This window comes from Gossypium arboreum, chromosome 6, assembly GCF_025698485.1.
Source record: "Gossypium arboreum isolate Shixiya-1 chromosome 6, ASM2569848v2, whole genome shotgun sequence".
Lineage (NCBI taxonomy): Eukaryota > Viridiplantae > Streptophyta > Magnoliopsida > Malvales > Malvaceae > Gossypium > Gossypium arboreum.
Window position 1 is genome coordinate 81,246,939 of NC_069075.1, and position 10,878 is coordinate 81,257,816.

Consider the following 10,878-nt stretch of genomic DNA (forward strand, 5'->3'; position numbering starts at 1 on the left):
TTTGTGGTCACGAAACCACTATTCCGACTAGGCCCAAAATCGGGATATTACAACTCTCCCCCTTCGAGGATTTTCGTCCCAAAAATCTTACCGTAAAAGTGGTCTTCACTTTTAATCTCATATTTGGTGTCAAGAACTTGCACTTAGACTGCACCTCCAATACATCTCTTCAATTTCTCATATGATCTAAAAGCTACAGTCTCAACTCTCAACTGTTCTTAAATTTTCAACCCTTCTCAATTTCCCATGATATCAAGACATAAAACCCGGATCTCAACTTGATTTAATGGAGACCGAATTCCAAGAAATCCGACAATCAAAGAGACACGAAATTCCATGAATCGATGAGTAGGACTTCATTCAATACAGATGTGATTTATAGATCTCGCCAAACATTTAACAATAAGATACATCACATTTTCCTCTTTCCGCCATAGAAATAATTCGATATGGCCTCAAGAATAATCCTTCTCATTTCCATCCCAATATCAACATTGACAAGGATAATTTTGATAGATCCCAATGCTCGCTTTAACCCCTTTAACAACTCCGATTTTATGTAACATCGGATGCTCTAAACTATCACATTACCTCACCGTCTTGAAACACATCACAATTCATACAACAATACATTACCGAAAGTCGAAGTCATTGCTCAATGTAGATGGTCTAGTTCGGACGCTTGCTTACCAATATTCTCATCTATCCGAACTCTGTCAACATGTAATAAACTTTTCAGCTTTCACAAGATGGAAACCTTATCATTCGTAGTGACTTAAACTAATATTCAACTCTTTCTAATAAATATAGACTTCTCGTTCAAACTATTTACTCTTTGATCTGTACAAAATGAAATTCTATTATCAAACTTGGGAAAATAATCCGACATAATTGTCACATGAAATCTTTCAAATAAATAATTTACCATACCGACTAAAACTCGCGCTTTTATCACCTATGCCTTTATCGATGTCAAATCCTTACGAAATTAGAAAAATCCCAATACTAAAATCACCACATTACCAAGATCAAATTAGAAGTATAGTCATATTTGACATGATTATCACGAAGTGAAGAACGTACTTGAACATGAGTCATAATTGACAAATTATGGAACAAAGATAACAAGAAAACCGAATAAAGAAATCCAAGATAGAGAAACCGAATAAAGAAATCCGAATAAAGAGATCCGGGATAAAGAAACCCAAGATACGATACTATGCCGAGAATCGAAAACCAAATTCATAGAGAAAATACGAATACCGATAATTCTTCAAAGAAAGAAAGTCCAAAAGAAAACATCATTTAATCCCACTGAAATCAAATATAACAAGATCAATATATCTTCCCATACATATATATCAGATGAAGCATCAAGTAGAAGAAACAGAATCATAATATCATATGAATTCTCTCATCAATTCTTATTAGACGAAATGAAATAGAATACCCAATGAAATAGAGCAATATAAATTATAAACCAGTCAGACTACCAATGCTTTCATCCAACACGAATTAGAAGACATTCCCATATAACAAGAATTTCTTGAAGATCAATAGCCATAGAAATATTTACGAGAACGGGTGAACACATAGAACATCTCAAAAGAGATCGCTAAATCTGTCCGGTCATAATCACACACTCGGATAATTCACATTTGAAATATCATTTCCCCAACTAGTTCTGCGTCACAAATTTCATATTAAATCATTCACTAAAGAATGTCAGTTCTGAATAAATTTCGATTTACACTTTTCTCGACCTTGCACTTGAGTAATTCGATTTACCAAAGAGAATTCCTTCTCTAACTGGGATAGTGCATAATTCCAATAATCTTTATATCAATCAGATACTTTCTGGCTCGACTTTACTTATCAGCTCATTTTCAATCTCGGATCATACTTATAATTATTCTATCACTGAACTCTTTGGGTTTTCAACAGGAAACTTATTCAATACAAATCTCATGAAATTCCATTATAAGTACCACTTTGGTAAGGGGGAGGGGTTGTAGGACCTCTGACTCGACTTTCTTATACATACACATATGACACAACTTCCATCATCATAGTAACATCATCAAAATCATGTCATTCATTCATGTTGGCTTACACCAATTTTCCTATTGTCCCATTTAGACAATATACTTATGCATACATTCTATGTTTTCTAGATAGCTTTACTTATCCATTCATTTAATTAAATTAATTCATGCTCATGACATTATATAAGGCCAAACAAACATAAATATTTGCATCACAATCACAACTTTCATTTCGTGCATCATCATGTACATATCATTACAATCATACAATTCAGGTCCAACAATTTAACATAGATAAGTTCATTTCATTATAATCCTTTATATCATAAAAAATTGTATATCATTAACATTCATCAACATTCAACGTCCAATCAAGACAAGGACATTTTCATTCAGTATTATGATATTATGACCTTTATTCATACCTCTACTACTTTTTATTTATTCCGTTCATCTTATCAAGTAAGCTACATACACTACATCGTATGAGCATTAAGCAAATATAGATATTTATCACAACATGAACTTTCATCTCACATATTATCACATATGTATCATAAACTTTTATTCGTACTTTTTGAACCGAGACTTATCATAATCATAATTTTACTCAAATATCTTCACATAACATTGAACATGGTCGGCACAATTTCGGTTGGAGAGTACCTGTCTAAATAAGACGGTACTTATACGCGTCGGAAGACATCACACTATCACGCATCGCTGGCATGTATAGCTAAACTTTTACACATGCTAGGTTAGTCGAGAACCGACTAAACCTGCTCGATACCACTAAATGTAACACCCGTGCACCGAGACCGTTGTTGAGTCGAACACGAGGTGTTAACGGACTTAATTCATTAATTAAACAGCTCATACAATTCATTTTAAAATTTCCAGACAAGCTGGCTAACTGCATCACAGTCGCTTTAAAATCATATCTCGAGTTACGAAACTCGAAATCCAATTCCGTAAATTTTTCCTGAAACTAGACTCATATATATATCTACTAATTTTTTCTAGAATTTTGGTTGGGCCAATTAGTACAGTTTATTAGTTAAAGTCTCCCTGTTTCAGGGTTCAACTACTCTGACCTCTGTGTATTACGAATCAGATATCTCCTGTACAGATCTTCAATGACTATACCGTTTGTCTCTAATAAAACTAGACTCAATAAGGAATCTGTACATATAAAGCGTGACTTCTAATTATCTTTGTAAAATTTATGGTGAATTTCCAAAGTCAGAACAGGGATCCAGAAATCGCTCTGGCCCTGTTTCACAAAAATTTAAACATCTCATAAAATATAGCTCATATACCTGTTTCGCTTATTCCATATGAAAATAGACTCATCAAGATTCGATTCCATAACTTATTCATTATTTAATTCCATTTCTACTATTTTTAGTGATTTTTCAAACTCACGTCACTGCTGTTGTCTGAATCTATTTTATGGTAAATTTTACCTATTTCATGGTTTCCATGGATTAAGCTAGCAATTTGACATACATAATACCAAATATGATCATGATTAGCCATTCCAATGGCTAATCATTACCAAGCATTTCTATTTCCATACCACTCAATAACCATATCATAAGACCATATATACAAAATGATTATAATGCTATACATGCCATACTCAAAATATACAAGCCATTATGCCAAGATGGTATACGGATAGTGTGAGCGTGCCTCCGACCGTTTCCAATTTCCGAGCTGGCTTGTCAACACTACAAGGAATGAAAAGGAGGGAGTAAGCATAAATGCTTAGTAAGCTCACATGCAAATAGCAAGTAACATAACCATATAAGCAAACATAAAACATCATTTGCATAATCATCACCAAGACATTCATATCACCTTTTCATTTATCATCTTACCATATTGTTGTTATATCGAGTTTTCAACCCGAGGGTTAAGTACATACCTGTTCAAAGTATCCATTTCACAACACTTACCAATACGTCCCTTTCATCTTGAGTATTCCTCCATTTGAGTAGAACTTTACCCGTTGAACACATCGGAATATAATTCGGATACATGGAAAGTTTGCACATAAGTGCCACATGTGTAGCCAAGCTACCATGTAACCCGCCCATAAGTGAACTCGGACTCAACTCAACGAGCTCGGCGTTCGCATCCATAAGTGAACTCGGACTCAACTCAACGAGTTCGGATGCCTAGTTACATCTCACGAACTCGGACTCAACTCAACGAGTTCGGACGCTCGATCCATAAGTGAACTCGGACTCAACTCAACGAGTTCGGATGCCCAAATATCCCAAAGACATGTCACTTGTATCCTAATCCATTCCTAAGGTTCAACGGACCTTTTTCCCAATCATGTGTCTCAACCATCTTCTACGGAATGCCGATATCGATACTCGGTAGTATTTCATATTTTCCAAGTATATCACATAATTTGACATATTATCAAACAATTATCACAAGTATAATATTTCATAATAATTATCATATCATTTAAAAAACATTAAAACATTTAAAATAATAACTATGTTACCAACATTTACATATGAACTTACCTCGTATGCGAAAATGGCTATTTTACCATTTCGTCCACAACTTGGTATTTTCCCCATTTTAGCCCGAATTTCAGTTTTCCTTGCTCTATCATTTAAAATATAGTCTAATTAGGACTCACATTATTCAAATTGACCCAAAATCATATTTTGGAAAAATTACAATTTTGCCCTAAACTTTTGCATATTTACACTTTTGCCCCAAAGCTCGTAAATTAAAATTCAGCCTATTTTCTTATGTTTTATGACATGCTGATCATTTTTCCTTCTATGGCAACATCAAATTCTCACTCTAACATGTACTTATGACTATTACGTATTTTTACCGATTAAGCCCTTTTGCTCGTTTTCACTTAAAACCGAGTAGCACAAGTTGTCTAACATAATTTAAAACCTCATATTCTATCATAAAACACCAAAATACACAAATTTCACCTATGGGTATTTTTCCAAATATAAACCCTGTGTTAAATTATTGCTAGCATAAGCTAAATCGAGCTACCGGACTCCAAAACGTAAAATCATTAAAAGCGAGGCTAGAACGGACTTACAATCGAGCTTGGAAGCTTGAAAACCCTAGCCATGGTTTCTCCTTGCTATATTCGGCCATGGGGTTGAAGATGAGCAAAATTGGCTTTAATTTTGTATTTTAATTCATTTTACCCCTAAATGACCAAAATGCCCTTACTACTAAACTTTCCAAAAATTCCATCCATGTCCAATTTTGTCCATAGACTTAGAAATTGGTAAAATTACTCTTTAAGGACCTCTAATTAATAATCTAATTCAATTTTATGCAAAATACTTCTAGAACACAAGTTTTGCAATTTATTCAATTTAGTCCCAAATTTCAAATTAAGCGCTTTATGCATAAAATTTCTTCACGAAATTTTCACACAATCATGCAATCATATCATAGACCTTAAAATAATCATAAAATAATTATTTATATCTCGGATTTTGTGGTCACGAAACCACTATTCCGACTAGGCCCAAAATCAGGATATTACAGAAGTTGTTTCCGTACTCATTGCGAGGTCAAGCACGAGCATAGCTCAATTCATTGCCACCAAGTTCCATATCTATATGGCAAAAATTAGTAAAGAGATTTTTGGTTAAGTGTTTCTCACCTAGCAAAAATGCTAAGTTGAGGAACGAGATCATAACTTTCCAAAAATTGGATGATGAGTCTTTGTATGAGGCTTGGAAGTGATTCAAGGAGTTACTTCGTAAGTGTCCTCATTATGGGATTCCTCATTGTATCCACTTGGATACATTCTATAATGGTATCAATGCACATACAAGATTGATGGTAGATATTTCTACGAACAGTGCAATTTTGTCTAAGCCTTATAATGAGGCTAATGAGATCATTGAGAGGATCGTGAGTAATAACTATCAATGGCCAACAAATTGAACAACTTCAGGAAGACGTGCAGTCGGAGTTCATGAAGTTGATGCCCTCACTTCATTATCAGCTTAGGTATTGTCTATTTCTTCTATGATAAAATAGTTTACCGCTAATAGTGCTAATAATTTTTCAGCTCAGCCACCGAGTCCGTTTGAAGTAGTTTCCTGTGTGTGATGTGGGGAAGGTCATTCTTTTGAAAATTATCTATCAAATCCTGAGTTAGTGTATTATGTGAGGAACCAACATCAAAATAGGAGTGATCAAGGATCCCAGTCCAACTTCTACAATCTTTCATGGCGTAATCATCCTAACTTTTCTTGGAGTAACCAAGGAAATGGATCGAATAACAACTTATTGTAGCATAGACCCAACCAATCTCAAGGGTTTAATCAGCAAGCTCCAAAACCACCTCAATTTGAGTCATCAAGTAGGTTGGAGAACTTGTTGAAAGCATACATGCAAAGAATGACGCTTCGATCCAAAGCCAAACAGCAATATTGAAAAATTTGGAAAACCAAATGGGTCAGTTAGCATAGAGCTTCGTAATAGATTGCAAGGAATCTTGCTGAGCGATACTGAGAATCCAAGAAATTTGGGTAAGAACATATCAAGGCAGTGGCATTGCGAAGTGGGAAAATTCTGAAACCCCGATTGATTGATGTCGAAGATAAGCCCGTTGAGAAGAATCAACTAGTTGTTGAAATTCCTACACCAAAAGAGTCAGAATCTGCAAAGCCTGACAAGGTAAATCCTAACTTAGTGAATTCAAATACTTTAACATCTTCTTTGGATGCATATTTACCTACTCAGAAGATTTATTCGATTAAACCAAAAGTTCCATCACCTCTATATTCGCAAAGATTGCAACAACACAAGCAGAAGCAAGAGGTGCAATTCAAGAAGTTTTTGGATGTTTTGAAGCAGTTACACATCAATATTCCATTGGTGGAGGCTTTACAACAAATGCTAAATTATGTTAAGTTTATGAAGGATATACTGTCCAAGAAGAAATGACTGAGTGACTATGAGACTTTTGCCTTAACAAAGGAGTGCAGTGCGTTCTTGCAGAATAAACTACTACCGAAATTGAAAGACCCAGGAAACTTTACTATACCCTATAACATTGGTGAATCTTACTGTGGTAAAGCATTGTGTGATACTTGATGCCTAAGTCTATTTTCAAGATGCTAGGGATAGGTGAAGTTACAAATGTAACGCTTCAACTAGCAGATCAATCTTTAGTATACCCCAAGGGAAAGATCAAGGATGTTTTGGTAAGAGTCGATAAATTTATTTTTCTTACTGATTTCATTGTCTTAGATTCTGAAGGAGATAAAGAAGTACCGATCATCGTTGGGAGACCTTTCTTAGCCACGGGAAGAACGTTAATTGATGTGTAGAAAGGTGAACTCACCATGCGAGTTCAAGACAATCAAGTAACCTTTAACATCCCTAAAGCGATGAAATTTCCCGATCCGACAGAAGAATATTTAGTTATGGAAAAGATAAAAACCTTGGTTTCTATGGAAAGCAATTTTGAAGAAGATCCATTGGAGAAAGCCTTAGATTTTGACCCTTTGGAGAATAAAAAATGTGAAGAAAACATGGCTTTGATGGAAGCCAATTCGAGAAATTTTATTCAATCCACACGGTTTGAATCGTCGGAGTTAGAAGTCAGAGAATTTGTGCAACCCAAGTTGTCAATTGAAGAACCACCTAAAATCGAACTAAAGGTACTTCCTTCTCATTTGAAATACATGTATTTAGGTGACGGTTCCACTTTGCTTGTGATTATTTTAGCAGAACTGACAAAAGATCAAGAGGAGCAGCTAATTGCTGTTTTAAAGAAATTTAAGAAAGCAATTGGTTAGACCATAGCTGATATTCGAAGTATAAGCCCTTCTTTTTACATGTATAAAATTATTGTAGAAGAAGGTGAAAGAGCTCAAATTGATGGGCAAATGAGGCTCAATCCTATTATGAAGGAAGTTATGAGAAAGGAAGTGATCAAATGGTTAAATGTAGGAATCATCTATTTTATTTCAGATAGTTCGTGGGTAAGTCTGGTGCAGTGTGTGCCGAAGAAAGGTGGAATAACGATTTTTGAAAATGAGCATAACGAGTTGATTCCAACGAGAACCGTTACTGGTTGGAGAATCTGTATTGACTATAGAAAGTTGAATAAAGCCACTCGGAAGGACCATTTTCTGTTGCCTTTTATGGATTAGATGTTAGATAAACTGGCAGATAATGAATTCTATTATTTTTTAGATGGCTATTCGAGATATAACCAAATAGTTGTAGCTCTGGAGGACCAACATAAAATAACCTTTACTTGTCCATACGGTACATTTGCTTTTAAGCGAATGCCTTTTGGTTTATGCAATACACCTACAACATTTCAACGATACATGATGACAATATTCACTGATATGGTTGAAAATTTTGTTGAGGTTTTCATGGATGATTTTTCTATTTTTGGTAACACTTATGATATTTGTTTATGTAATTTGGCTAAGGTACTGAAGAGATGCGAAGAGACGAATCTTGTCCTTAACTACGAAACATGTCATTTTATCATTAAGGAAGGGATTATCTTAGGGCATAAAATCTCAAATAGAGGATTTGAAGTTGATAAAGCAAAGGTGGAAGTAATTGAAAGATTATCGGCCCTAATTAATATGAAAAGAGTCAGAAGTTTCTTAGGCCATACCAGTTTTTACCAAAGGTTGATCAAAGATTTCTCGAAAATTTCTAAACCATTGTGTTTGTTGTTGAGAAAGATACAGTGTTTGATTTCAACAAAGCATGTTTGAAAGCTTTTGAAGATTTGAAATAATGGTTAATCTCAGCCTCAATAATCGTTACACCTACTTGGAGCTTACTTTTTGAGTTGATGTGCGATGCAAGTGATTATACAGTTGGAGCTCTAATGGGTCAAAGAAGAAACAAAGTGTTTCACCCTATTTACTATGCAAGTAGAACTTTGACGGGAGACCAACTCAATTATACGGTAACTAAAAAGGAACTCTTTGTTATAGTTTTTGCTTTTGACAAATTCCGCTCGTATCTTATAGGCACCAAAGTTACAATATTTACTGACCATGCAACCATTAAATACTTGCTCACAAAGAAAGATACAAAATCGAGGATAATTCATTGGATACTATTACTCCAAGAATTTGACCTTGAGATCCAAGATAGAAAAGGTATCGAAAATCAAGTAGTTGATCATCTGTTGAGGTTGGAGCAAGATGAGGTAACTCAATCATTTGTGCCTCTCAATGAGAATTTCCCAAATGAACACTTATTTGAGTGTGTAGCTGAAAGTGAGATTGTTGAGATCTTGTATCATTGTCATTCATCTCCAAGTAGGGGACACTTTGGTGGTTCACGTACTGCAGCAAAGATTTTGCAAGAAGGTTTCTTTTGGCTTACATTATTTAAAGATGCTTATGCTTATGTGAAGAACTGTGATAAATGCCAAAGGACTGGAAATATATCAAGGAGGGATGAGATGCCCTTGGCAAACATTTTGGAGATTGAATTATTCAACATATGGGGCATTGACTTCTTAGACCCATTTCCTTCTTCGTATGGGAACAAATACATCTTAGTTTCTGTGGACTATGTATCCAAGTAGTTTGAAGTTGAAGCATACCCTACAAATGATGCTAAGGTAGTCATGCGATTCCTACATAAGCATGTGTTTACACGATTTGGGACACTAAGAGCTATTATTAGTGATGAAGGTTCTCACTTTGTGAACAAATAGCTTAAGTGGTTGCTTGACAAATATGATGTGAAGCATAAGATTGCTACTACCTATCATCCCCAGTCTAATGGGCAAGTTGAAAAAGTGAACCGTGAAATCAAAGGTATCCTTGAAAGGGTAGTACGCCCTAGCAGAAAAATTGGTCTCGAAGACTCAATGATGCATTATGGGCCTATCGAATAGCATTTAAGACACCGTTAGGAATGACTCCTTATCGGTTAGTATTTGGAAAGGCATGTCATTTGCCATTAGAGTTGTAGAATAAAGCTCACTGGGCTTTGAAGCAGTTGAACTTTGATCTTAAGCAAGTCAGTGAGAGAAGGATGTTACAACTTGATGAGTTGGAAGAGCTGAGGTTGTTTTTCTATGAGAATGCCAAAATGTGTAAAGAAAGATCAAAGAGATGGCATGATAGTCATATAAAACCTCGCGAGTTTAAAGAAGGTGAGAAGGTTTTATTATTTAATTCAAGGTTGAAGTTATTTCTTGGGAAGCTTAAATCCTGATGGAAAGGATCCTATACCATCTACCGAGTTTAACCTTATGGAGCTATTGAATTATACGACAATTACGGAAGTAAGTTTAAAGTTAATTGTCAACGTATCAAACACTACTAGGATGGTGAAGTTGAGCGAATTGAATCCTCGTTCAAATTAACAGACCCTTGATTTTTCATGAACTCGTTTTGTAAATAAATAAATAATTAGAACTTATTTTCTTAACTTATTATAGTTAATTAATTTTGTCTAAGGAGATTGGAATTTAAGTGAGACCGCTGTGACCCCTCCAACCTTTTCTGCGAATTAATTTAATGTAATTTGTTAAGAAGAAGTTTTTTAATTAAGATTTAAAATTTTTAAGTTTCATTTGTTTTGTTTAAATTTTAAATTTTTATGTTAATAAAGGGGGTCAAATTTGGCCCAAGTACTAATCAGTTTTTTTTCTTGAGTAAGTTTATAAATACAATTTGAGTTTGAGGCCCAAGACAGCAAAAAGGAGGGAAAAATATATACTCTGTCACCACTGCCATTACTTGACACCCAAGGAACCCTAATGTAGCTAAATTTTCACTACATGTTGCCCTAATTCTTCCCTATATAAACT

General features: G+C 34.8%; 1 non-coding gene across 1 annotated transcript; it reads right to left on the reverse strand.

Annotated features, from left to right (window-relative positions):
• Nucleotides 1-5,732: 5,732 nt before the first annotated feature.
• LOC128294397 (small nucleolar RNA R71) lies at nt 5,733-5,839 on the reverse strand. The gene has a single exon (XR_008284709.1). It is a non-coding gene; the product is annotated as a small nucleolar RNA R71 (small nucleolar RNA).
• Between the last annotated feature and the right edge of the window lie 5,039 nt (nt 5,840-10,878).